The sequence below is a fragment of the Arvicanthis niloticus genome, chromosome 11 (genome assembly GCF_011762505.2).
Source record: "Arvicanthis niloticus isolate mArvNil1 chromosome 11, mArvNil1.pat.X, whole genome shotgun sequence".
NCBI classification, from domain to species: Eukaryota; Metazoa; Chordata; class Mammalia; order Rodentia; family Muridae; genus Arvicanthis; species Arvicanthis niloticus.
The window spans coordinates 15035944-15049430 of NC_047668.1; the positions used below are offsets into that span (position 1 = coordinate 15035944).

Sequence of the window (13487 nt, forward strand, 5' to 3'; positions counted from 1 at the left end):
AGCGGGCGATTTCATCTGTCATTTTTAATTATCTAAATGATATTCACAGACAAAACCTTTCCCATCCATCAGGGCATCACATTACCATAGACAATGTTTGTTTAAAGAAGAGGCCATAAAATCAAACAATTATGAATGCAGACAAGCCTTGCTATTGACTGCATAAATAATCAAGCCAGAGTTCCAAAACTCTCTGCTAATGAATTGGTAGATTGCTGGCAGGAAGTAGCAAGTCATAATATGGACAACAATCTAATGTTCTTATTGACTTTTACTAAAGCTTGACTACAGTCACAAAGATTCAAAGATGACGTCAAGTGAGGTTTCCATAGAGGCAGTATTGATAGTGGTACACAGCTAAAATACAAGTAGTTAACTCTTGACCTTATGGTGGAACCAGAGCTCCCCAGAGAGCACTGAAATGCTAGCAGTATAATACATCATGAACTGAGCCAACAGCCGTGGGGTCCCTGACAGCATTACCACACAGGCAAGGGGCCCTTCTTTCACCATTTATAACACACTAACCTCTAATAATTCAGCTGAAGCTCTGAAAATTAACTCTATTTCAGTCTGTTACACGAGTAAATAAAGTTTTCCCTCTCCCCTCCCTTCTTTGGGAGAAGCAAGAGGGAAAACATAGATCTAAAATACAGGTAGCTGGTAACAGATAGCCAAAGCAGAAGTAGCTGAACTCGGAGATGGGGCAAGCATACCAAGGGAGCACGCATGGAGTCTGCAGAGGTCTGGGGAGTGGCTCTTCTCAGGCTAATGCATGCCATCCATAGGAAGTTAATCAGTAGCATCTGTTTTGGCTACACACCCTCTACTCTGTATCCAGTTTGGCTCACAGTGACTCCACTTTATTTTTAAGCCATCAGCATAAACTTAACCTCAACAGATATCATGCTGATGGGCTACGGAAGTTATTAATTAATGCCTCAGATCAGATAAAACATTTTCATATGGGCATGCATTATGATTGATCAGTTAGTCAGCTATTTCCTATTCCTTCTCACCCCACCTTCACCCTCTCTCCCGGTAGATACAAAATGTTTTCATGTCATTTAGTACAAAAGAATTTAGCAGATAAATATATTTACTTTGACTGACTATAAAAATGTTTAGAGAAAGGAAAATTTCTCAATGGCATCAACAAAGATGGTTTAAGGGGTTGATTGAGAGAGTTTAGTCAGAAATAGTATTTCTTACAGTAGCACCAGGCAATGGTCATGAGAAGATCGGTTCATGCCGTGAAGCTCTGGGTTCAAGTTCACATTGTATTGGGAAGATATGGGGTGGGAAAGGAAGGGAAAAGCCTGAGCTGAAGAAGTCAAAATTCAACTGGCACAGGATTTGAAGTGAGCTGGATAACAAGATTTTCTTGAACAGGAAAATGTATTTGTCCTGGTAGATACACCAATAGCAAACACCATGTCAATACCACAGCTTCATCTGGTAGCTTCTGGAACTCCCCAGGCTTCCTTTGGAAACAAGGAAATGGTCAAAATATAGCAAAAAGGAATGTTCTACTAGGTTTTTAAGAAGTATCTTTTAAAGAAAAAAATTGAAGCATATATGCAGTGTGTGTGTGTGTGTGTGTGTGTGTGTGTGTGTGTGTGTGTGTAGTATAGCATACATATGCTATGACATGACTGTGAAGGTCAGAAGACTGCTTGCAGGAGCCTATTCTCTCCTTTCTCTATGCATTCCAAAGATGAAACTCAAGTTGTCAGTTCTAATGGCTACTATTTATACACACTGAGCCCTCTCTCCACTGCCCGCCTACAAAGACACTATACACACAGGCTTTATACAGACGAAAATCTAGTTCAACTCAGCACTTCAGTGCTTTGGTTTTCCTAATATTATTAGTGCATTATTTTAATTATATTAAAATGTATGTGTTAAGTTTTAAAAGTGCAGTAATTGTCATCAGACTGAGCTAGAAGCAGATACTATCTTTGTTATTTGAAAGCTAAGTGACCTTGACCTTTTTCCCTCTTATCTATAAAATGGGAATGCTAATAGGTAACTTACTGAGAGGTTGTGAATATAAAGGAGATGGCTATATAAGAGCTTACACATGCTCAGTAAATAGTAATTCTCCCCCTTTCCTACTAGATTGTATTTATTTAATAAATATATAGCATACCCTTACTACTATATATTTTACAAACTGAAAAATTAGCTATTGTGTAAGAAGACAAAAAGAATAAAGTAAAATGTGTCTTCAAACTGGTGACATAACGCTTCTATTAGCCAAAATAACTTTTACAGTAAACAGATACTTGTTAGAATGAGTTTTAGTTATTTTATATTGCTTTCATTACACTAGAATTTCAACCATAATCTGTAAATCTGCTATGGACACCTGTCTGTGGTTGATTTTTTTTTTTAAGGAAATGTTTCTACACAATGCAGGGTCATCTTGATCAGTACAATTATCCTCTTACTTGAAATGCAATGCACATTTCTATACCATGACATACTTAGAATAAAGCCTATCTGGGAATTTGATCCAAGACCTTCTGGTGCCATCAATATACTGAAGAGTGAACATTTCTTTGAAATTCCGGAAGAGCCAAGGAGAGTAAGGTGGCAGCTCACAGGATTAACTACCAGGTCATTACCACCAGCCTCACTTTGTGCATTTTCTATTTCTGACCATAAAAACTTCAACACAATGTCTTCTCAACCTTGAAAAATATATCACTTTCTCCTCCCCCTTCTTCCATCAGTCTTAGTCAAAAAATAGGCGAAGCCTTTGAGACAGACTAAATCTGAATGAAACACTATTCATAATGTTAGTTGAGAATTAAGGAATGGGCTGAGGAACACACACCTCAGCTTTTCCTCTGCTCTGTCTCTTAAACACTGGTTCCTTGCTTTGAAAGTGCACTGTCTTCAAGCCTCTCTTCTGGGGAATGTCCTCCCTGTTAGACTGATGGGCATTAAGTAGTCTAAGGAGATACATGGTAGAAATGGCCAGGAGAGCGGGAAGATGAAACCCACAAACTTTCCTAGGTGCACTTTTATAAAAGAACATAACAGACAACGTGGAGTAGCCTGATTTTTTTTTCTTAAAGAGAACAAAAATACAGATTTAATTGATTTGCAAAAGGGAACAAGCTACTTCTATTTCCAGAGAGTTCTTGAATCAAATACAGTGACTAAAATATAAACATGTTCGCCCTTACTTTTTAAAAATGTAGTGTGAGGTCTTATATTCTAAAAATGCAATGAAACAAAAATAATGATATACCCACATAGTCATACTCACAACATAGCAGTATTTAAAAAGTCTGTAGGTATGTTCCAAGCAAGGATTAAAAAGAAGGAAGACATGGTGAGATGGAGACCATCCATGTTCACATGCTGTGTGCATTGCATCTACAAATTGGCTAGACCCTCATCTGGATCTACAGAGCAGCCACGGCCAAGACCGGATCTATAATGTAATAGGGGGATGAGGTGTCTTTGGATAAGGGCCAGAATGTTAATTCCTGCTGAAAGAAATGCTGCTGATAGAAATATTGACTCTGAATTATTCTTTGCTGTATCACTCTTACCCGGTACATTAAGTCAATCTCCACTACAGACGCAGATAGGGGACAAGGCTCATTCTACCTCATTACTAATAGGACCCTGTTCTCATGACCACATAAAATAAAGTCAAGGAGATATTAGCACAAAGGTCATGAAAGGAAATATTACCTTTTCTGCTATAAATCACAATAATATCAAACTGAAAATATCTAGAAATATAAGAAGCCTCATCTATACTACACAGTAGAGGCAATTCTCTCCTGCTATCATAGTTCAAACCAGCCTGCATCTAATTTCTTCATATTCTATAAAAACTCTTCTCTTTCTTTCCTTCTTTCTTTTTTTTAAACGTGAAGCATTCTAGATGACATGTGAAGAATAAAATTCTTTTTGTGGAACAACATTCAGCTGACAGATGACCATATGACACCCTTCAAACAGTACAATATGTCACATCAGAACGTGGCTGCTGCGAAGTGGATGTTCAAGGTAATATTTAATGTTAAAGTCAAAACATAATGGGATTTTACCAGAACTTAGGATGAACATACATGAGGAAAGGAAACAACAGGCTTTATTAACTCAAAATTATTTGTTTCATTTACAAACAACTTGGAAGATGGTTATAGTCTTTGGGAGACATCTCATCACATTTTTGGCTACAAAATTAAATGAAAAACAAATACGAGGTCTGGATTTTTGGGGAGAGGGCAAGATGAATAATCAAGACAAACTGTACCTTCTTTCATATCCTCCTAAGATTTGCTCCATAAGATTAAGATGGTGAATTTGACCCCAAGCAACAGCTGCTTCTAGATTCACACAATCCCTTTAGGGGGTATGAACTTCTAGAGCTCCACTTTGTATAAGACTTTGCTGATGCAGAGGGGAGAGCCCAGGTATTTTATCCTTTAGCTAAGATTTGGCTTGGAATTTAAGATGATGCCTTTACTTCTAATGACATACATGTCTAGGGTATGATTCGGAAGACCAGCATGCATTACCCTGGTTGTATTCTCCTGGCAATTTCTGCTTTTCCCCACAGTGAAGCTAACTTTAAAGGGATCTTAAGATAAATGACATTGTCAACTACTAAAAATACCTTAGAGAAAAGATATGTACAGAATCTCTTAAAGATGTTTGCCTTGTTACAAATGACCAACACCAGCACATCATAAATGATTTAATGATGACTGCTTGCCACATTTAATGTGCTGTCATGACTTAGCTTCTTACATGTCTAAAAGAAAACATGTCTGTCTTTTTTTTTTTTTTTTTTAGAATATCCATAGTGCCGTTTGCAGCAACTCTTCTTGTCATTAGTTGTGGGCAGTTTAAGATGCTATAGTATTAGTCTCTAGTGCAAGGTGAGGCACAGGACAAGGTGTCACAAAGTGACAGTGATGAAAACAGCTAGAGAGGCATGAGGTATCAAGTCTGCATGTTTACTCAGGCGTAGTGAAAAGGGGCTTATATGGTTTATATCATCTAACTCCCATATCACATTGATGCAATAGGCTCAGGGCTCCATTCTCCGCTCCTGTGCTGTCCCAGTCTTTACATCAGTTCTAACTTGCTATCTTTTATGTATTTGAATGAGATCTTTATTTTTCTGAAGGCTTGATTTCCCAATCTGTAAAGATGAATAACAGAAGTTTCTTCTGAAACTTTTTCAGCTCCTGTTTATCGTAGTCTCATTGTCTCTTCTAAGTACCAGTTTCAGCCTTCATCACAGCTAGCCCAACTGCCACCTGACTCTTTCCCTGTCTTCTCTTCCCCACTCCCCAATTCTAACTCAAAACACAACATTATTCATGGGTATCTTTCTGGTTCTTCTGAAGTGAAATCTATACCTGGGGCAAGTTTGAACCTGATAGATGAGTCCTTCTAGACTCCTCTATCCCTCTTCCACTCTCTTTGCTGAAATCCAGTGAGAATGTTTGTGTCTGTGTCTGTGTGAAGATGGTTTCCTCAACGTAGGGGTGGGGATAATGTTCATTCATATCCTCTGAGTCTATCTCTGTACTGGCACGTGGAATAACTGTTGTCTGAGTCTAAATAAATGTACTGATAATGCCAAATTTTCTATAGTCCCAGTGTTGTGGCCATGTAGGACAACTTCCTACATCTTTGCAAATTCCTGAGCATCAGGCCACGTCAACCTCCCTGCCTGGAGTATCTTTCTCCAACCTTCTCTACTTGTTAAAAAATATCCTCATCTATAGAGACCCTTGCAAGGTACTTTTCTAGCCTTCTCCTTATTGGGTTTCTTCAGTCCTTGAGTCTTCACAGCCATACGTGCTTCTGAGAAATTTGGTCATCATTGCTTGTTTATGTATGTTCCTTCTTTGCCTGACCTCCCCACCGCCTCAATATTTCCAATGATAAGAATAGCAACTAGTTGTTTACATTTTAATATCTAAGATTTATATGCCTGAATAGGTAAACAATTACATAAATACATATTCAATAGGTTAGTGTTGAATTTAGGAAGTAATAGATAAACCATCACTTCACCAGAGGGCCTTGGGATGGGGCCCTAACACCACCTTGGTTGTTCACCCTAGACATAGAAAATGGATAAAGGCAATCTCCACGCTTCCATAGCTACCCTATCCTCTCCCCTTCTCTTAATAGGACTTAGAGCCAGGTACAATCATCCCACAGGCTGTTAAATTACATCTAGAAGTCAGACTTAAAGGAAGTCAGGCAAGCTGAAGGATTCTGAATTTTGCCAGCATATGGAATTTGGAAGTTGGGGATGGGAGAGAACCTTAAAAAAAAAATGAAACAAAACAAACAAGACAAAATAAAACCTAAGTCCCAGTGTTAACCCAACTAAACAATATCAAATACCCAAATTCTCTTAGTAAAAGCTTAACCAGTACTCTTCTCAGGGCCTGGGTTTATTCCTACGTACCTTCAATTTGCCATCATTGCTCTGAGGTTAAATAGTGCAAGCTCTTAGTCAAAACTCTGGACCATCCCAAAGCTAACATGAAGCCTCTTCTTGTTCCGGGTTAGAGCAAAAGGATCTGATGCCCAAGTCCCTTGTTTGTCCTATTAATGTCTCAACACTAAGATTAAGGTGTCAAATTCTATCAGTCCTGACATCCAACATAAGATCAATAGGGATACTATGGTCTTGCTTACACCCAATACTGTCAAAACAAATTTAGGGGTGACCTTAAAAGCTAAATGATGCTGAGTGCATGTTTCCCCTGCTAGATTATCTAGTTCCACAAGATATATTGTAATATGTAGTTACAAAACAATGTATATGTAAGGATGCCCACTCCTATCTCACGAATAACTACTGATACATAGTATCTTTAAAATGTGTATGCTTTTATAACAACATTTAAATCTCAATAACTACATTGATTATTACTATACATGTGTGTATATGATAGGCATGAACAAGTATGGCCATACATTTGTCATGGCCCCAGAGTGGAGGTCAGAGGTAATCTGTGGGAGTTGATTTTCTCTTTTATCTTTATACTGTTTCTGTGAATCACACTTGGGTCACCAGCCTGAAGTGACAAGAGTGACAAGTAACTTTACCTGCTAACACATCTCATGGGCCCTTGAGAAACATTTTTGTAATTTAGATAGAAAGCTAAGGCAATACTAAAATAGAAGGAATAGCATCCCAACAAAAGTCTCCCAAACTGTTGGCAAATGGTTCCCAAGCACAGAGCAAAACAAATATAACGAGTCATTCTTTTCTCCTACACCTAGCCTGGTATCTATCAGGAATTTGTGATTTTAATAAAGATAGAGGTATTGAAACAAGCGTTAAAATTGAAAGGGTACACAAACTGGACGCCAATACATACTTTCCCCCATTGGTCATGGTGCTTCAAGATATTAATGTGAGATAACAGCAACATAGGGACTTACTCTTGTCTCCTTTTAAGGATTCTTGGGAGGGAAAGAGATAACAAACATGCATCGTTTATGAGGGATCACTCAGCTTTCTCCTGGAGCCATTATGAAGAGATAAGAAAACTACTGTCACAATGGCAAATACTAGTTTATGTGCTTGAGTCACTTCCTTCTTTGTATATGTGAGAGAGGAGGTGTTATGTTAAATCTGGCAGGCAACTTTTGATGCCAGCATAGCACAGCAAGTATTTCCCACAGTACAGCTTTAAATCATTCATCATTATCATTTGATCCTAAATTTCCAGGAACACAATTAAACTGCTCGAAAAACATCCCTATTATAATGTGTACATATATGCACACACTAAAATTCTTCACAGAAAACAACCTTCCTCCTAAAGTGACCATTTAAAAATAAGTCATTGTGGGTCCTCAAAAACCTATCACTCAAAGTGCCTGGGTTGCTCCTCTGAAAATTAGTTTTCATAAGGCTAACATCCCTGCTTTTGACAGCTGTCTTAGCAAGAAGACCCAGACATATAGCTATGCTGGTATCTATTCATGCCATGGTAACTGTGTCGATCTGAACATTGACTGGTGGCATAACCCGAGCAGATGTAGTATCCATATGTGCAGCTCTAGAGAAGATCTCCAAAGTACTGGCATCTGGATGTCAGCTTTTCCTTCCTGGCCCCACAGCTGAATGTTCTGCTAGACCTGATTGTTTCTCTGCTGGGTATCAGTCTGCTGCCACCCTGATGGGCTTGCTGGCACTGCTTAGACTCCAGTGTGTTTGAAAACAGTAAGCCAGATAATAGCCTTGCACCAGAGCACGCTGAGAACGTACCTGGTTTGCCAGGTGCCCATACTGAAATCCAGCAAGGCAGATCTTATTTCTCCCACTCTTAATTACTGGGGAATACTTTGAAATCCACTAAACAGTAATATGGGGGTAAGGTGTCTGAAAGTGGCATGGGGAATCTGGTCTTTAAATGTTTCAAGTCACCAACTGGCAAAATCAGGGCAGGTGGTTTGGATATGTGTTTCTCTGGTTCTGGACCTTTTTTGCTACAGTTTTGAAATAGTGTCTATCACAAGCACTTAGACCCCCAAAAGGCAAGGGAAGGTCATCCCCCACACATCTTCTCTCTTCACTTTCTCCTTCTCAAATGAGTCCCTGGATGGATTTTTTTTTCCAATTGGGAGAAACAAAATGAGGGGGGGAAAGGGATGCTTGGCAAGTGTGAATCATCAAAGATTAAAAATGCCAAAGCTTTCCTCAAGGGAAGAAGGCTAACTTGATAATAAATTAACAATGACATGTCCTCCTGCCTCCTGCTCTTCTGTGCCAGGTTTCCCAAAGCAAGGGCCCTCCTCTCCCCAGCTCCTGCTGACTCCTCACCAACAGATAGAAATCTCTCAGTCGGATTCCCTGTGTGGGCCTCATGCCTTGAGGGGAGGAGAGAGTGAGGAAATGAGTTTGTTTGATTGATATGAACTCTATCAATTAAATTCCTGGGTGAAAAATGTCACCGTGATATAAACACTGGTATTTCTGAGAACACAGAATGGAGATGGGATTTAAATAAGGACAGCACAATGACATTACTTCAAAAGCAACCACGAAGAAGTGCTAAAATAACATTGTGTGTTTACATTAAATCAAAACAATTTGATCTCAAAAGTAAAATCTCACTACTCAGCCAGTTTACGGACAGGGAATCAAAACATAAAATTCTCTGGCCTTTACTTTCTGTATGCCTTACACATTTAAAAATGGGACCTAACCAGCATCCCCAATAGGTATTGCTTCTCAAATGATGTGTACAGTAGCAACTCTGCCAAGATCTTTAGTAAGAAACCGTGTAGAGCTGGCATTTTAAACTTTGCCATTTGGGAAACATGACAATTCCAATCGCTGCTATTTTGCAGACTTAAGTGAAAAACAAAGGAGACAAACCCACCCATGTTCCCCTTCAGGAACATCATGTTGATCTTAAAGTATATTTTAACATTTTTATACATTAGAAAACAGCTGGAAGGCACTTATTTCAAACAGTCTCTTCTGGCAGAATGATTAATGCAATTAATGCCGTAAATTATAATGTTCAATTATAAATAAATAGTCAGAGTGCTAGCTCTGGTTCTGTGCCATCCTGTGTCTCTACTGAAGTCATTCACTGGACATGAGAAGCGCTGACCACCCTTCTGTAAGTCACAAACCCTCTAGACCTCTGTTTAATACTCCCCCTCGGCATGCTCACGTGAAGCTCTCAGAAAAAGCTATTCTCTCAAAGAGGTTTGACTTGGGCACAGTTAATCACTAACTGTGATAAAGCAATTAAATATATTCATAATTAGGACCAGACCCAATGTAAGTAATCAGAAAATTAAAGGGAAATGACATTGTGGTAGGACTGGCTTTTTAAAAGTGACCTCCTGACTGAGCAGGGCACCCTCACATTGACACATGGGGACTCAGAGTCATAATGCATTAACCCTACCAGGAGCCCAGCTTGTGAAGTATCTTCCTCACCTCACAAGGACACACCCTGAAATCCTTCAGCCCTTCTCACTTCTTGACACAAGTACTCAAGGTAAAATCACTGATGTGTCTGAAGTTCCATCCAGTATCTGGACAAATTCAAACAAATGCTACAAACATGAAAGCCTGCTAAGAGCACTATATAACAAGGCACAAATATGATCAAGGCAGGATGCCTGTCTTCAAATGATTACAATGGAGCAAGAAGCCTAGGATGCTTACAATGTAGCAAGAAGCCTAGGATGCTTACAATGTAGCAAGAAGCCTAGGATGCTTACAATGTAGCAAGAAGCCTAGGATGCTTACAATGTAGCAAGAAGCCTAGGATGCTTACAATGTAGCAAGAAGCCTAGGATGCTTACAATATAGCAAGAAGCCTAGGATGCTTGCAATGTAGCAAGAAGCCTGGGATGCTTGCAATGTAGCAAGAAGCCTGGGATGCTTACAATGTAGCAAGAAGCCTGGGATGCTTACAATGTAGCAAGAAGCCTGGGATGCTTGCAATGTAGCAAGAAGCCTGGGATGCTTGCAATGTAGCAAGAAGCCTAGGACCTGCATGGAACCATTGGGGTTTTCCCTCCTGCCACGCACATGGATAGAGCTATGTATAACTGAACAAAGGAGTCCTTCAGAGTGGGAGTGGTAAACAGAAGTACTTTGACTAAAATTCACTCAATTTTAGGTCCTGGTCTCTTTCTCTGACCTTCAACTTTAGTTTAGGATATATTAATTTATTAGAAATTGGGAGGAAGAACAACGTATAAATATTGTGCAATGCTTCATTTGGTCATCCTCATATAAGAAGCTGTCTGCTCTTTGTGGGTGCTTACATAATGTCAGTATACAGAGTTTGTACTTTTCTTGCCCTAATTAAACCAGTCTACATTTAAAAGAAGAAATAGTAAAAGAGAGAGGGGAAAGATAGATAGATAGATAGATAGATAGATAGATAGATAGATAGATAGAATTCATGAATACCAAAATCCCTTTCAACACTGCTTCCCCATTACAATAATCCAGAAGAATCATGGAAATACAATCTAAGCATGTAGATATTGATTGAAATAAGAATAATACAATATCCTGGTCTGGTTTAGTGCTATGTCTTAGAGATCTAAGGTTAATGGAGGTGTAAAACAGAAAATAAGAGCAGCACTTTAAAAATTAAATAGATTTTTAAGCAGTTGTTTTCAATACAAGAAAAAGCATACAGAAATGAATATACCCCTCACCTATGTTTTCCTGTTAGTCATGAATTTTGCATGTTTGGGGGGGGGCATTATTTTGTGATTTTGAAACGTCCCTAAGCTTCCCTGAAAATCAGCTAACCCCCAAACATAGTGGCATGATATTCTATTAGATGCAGTTTGGTTGATGTGGCCCCAGATGACTTTTCCTGTGCTTTCTCTCTGCAGGCTGCCCCAAGTATCCATTTCTGTTAATGATCTATTGCTTCTGTCTGATTCAGTGCAGCCCACTGGCTATGGAAATGGCAAGTCTCAGCGGGAGACAACAAAATGGTCAGCAAACAGGGCTGAGCCATGTCATTTTCCTCAAATACTTTCCTAGGAATGAAATGACAAGCTTTAAAATGTTGTCTTCTGCTCAGGGCAAATATTTCTTTATTAAACAAAAGTGGATATCCTCCAGCTTCCATTCGACCCACAGCTTAAAGTATGTCACTCGAAAAGCTTCTACTGTAAAATAATTTAATGCCCGATATTCCCTCCACACTTCTATTCTCTGTGACTCTCCTATTTCTCCCTCAAGGTTCAAATCCCAGCTGTGCCAGTTGCTAACAGCTGTAGGACCTTAATGTCACTGTACCACACTCCCCACCAAAATAACATAACTATATTGTTATCACAGGGTAAGGCCCAACTAAATGATTGGCAATTAATTACCAATGGTAATTAGCTGATTAGTGAGCTACCAGTAGTGATAATAGTTTGATCTAAGAAAACCCAATTCCCAGTTTTAAAAAAAAAAAAAAAAAAAAGACAGTGTAGCTGGGACTCCAGTGAAAAGAAATCATTCTACAGAGATTACAAGTCCTGATAAAGGGCCAGAGTGGGTGCTTAATACCTAGGGAGAGTCAACAATGACTCGTGAAGATTAAATACTGTCTAAATCATGGACTGAGCTTTTACATTCAGTCCACCTAAATGTGGTCTCAGGAGAGGACACAGTTGATCTCACTAGGCATCATTAAATAGTTCCTGAGTTTTATCTCCTATGTGACTACAATTCTAAAAGTATAATTTAAAATGTCATTGAACTATCCTTATGGATTAAAGATGCAATTAAAATAGCTGTTGATATGATCATTTGCTTTTGTATTTATGTAGAACTCACAGATTTCCCCCTTACAAAATTTTTTAACAAGAGAATTTCTGTTTCTTTGGGTCCGTTCTACCCTCGGTCTAATCTCTGCACCAGATGAATTTTACAAAATCGTCATGCCGTTGTATTGCTCTAGAGGGAAGCTTGAGAGCAGGTTATTTCGAAAGGCATTTTCTGAGGGCCTAAGGGATCACTTGCAGTTTGCTCTGTCTTCAGCAATGAGGGCAAGGGCCCCTCTGACTCAATCCCTGCTGCAGCTGGCTGGCCTCCTGAGACTCAGGACAGGGTTCTACTGGGTGGGGATTTGACCATTGCTCACACACTTCAGTCATCTAAAACAACTGCACATGAAGCATAAATATAATATTTGGACTAAATAAATATCCCGAAAGCCAAAATATGGTGATTTCTCAACATAGGTAGAGGAACAAGGTGACACTTCTTAGACAGGGTTTTACTGCATTGCTGCAAAATAGTACTCTCCTGTGGGTCCCTTGCCTGGCACACATAAATCATCAAATCCTGAACTAGCAAGTGTCTGTAAGTGATCTTCACAAGGAGCCAACAGACAATAATATAAATTGCTGAGGGCTGGGTAAGCCCAGCTCCTGGACTAGCCGACAGGTTCAAGCATGCTTGCAGCTTGGGGTATGACAGGGTCTCTCCAGAATGATCCCTGAAGTGATTTTGTTACTGCTGGTGCCTAAAGGTTCTGGTTTTCTGTGCTTGCTGATGGGTACAGTCTAACCCATATCAAAGGTGGAAGACTATTTGGAAATGCATGAGGCATGAGGTGCTACTGGTTAGGCCAGGTCTTAAAAACAGAATTCTTCACACGACTAGTTAACTGAGGCAGGAACCACAATTCCATTTTGATATTTATAGAAACACTAATAATTGTTTAAATTTTTTTCTATATATATTTTTTTCTCTTGTAAGTCCTATGAAGGGATGCACCATTCTTGGAGGTACTGCAATACCAGGTTGATGCATGGAGTGGTCGAAGCAAGCTCCTATTCCAACTCCTAATTCCAAAAATCCATTTAACATACTGTCCTCAGATAGAGGACTATCAGATATTAAACTGATAAGAATAGATACTACACTTGATCTTAGCCAAAAGGCTGAGAAATGATTCTTTTTTGATATTTTGAAAGAT

At 39.1% G+C, this 13487-nt stretch overlaps 1 protein-coding gene and 1 non-coding gene across 7 annotated transcripts in view; both read right to left on the reverse strand.

Moving 5' to 3' along the window:
• Positions 1–13487, reverse strand: part of Npas3 (neuronal PAS domain protein 3) — an 807361-nt gene that overhangs the window by 399315 nt on the left and 394559 nt on the right. The gene's annotated exons all lie outside the window — the stretch shown is intronic.
• On the reverse strand, positions 13275–13464 carry LOC117717439 (U2 spliceosomal RNA). Its single transcript, XR_004607922.1, has one exon. It is a non-coding gene; the product is annotated as a U2 spliceosomal RNA (small nuclear RNA).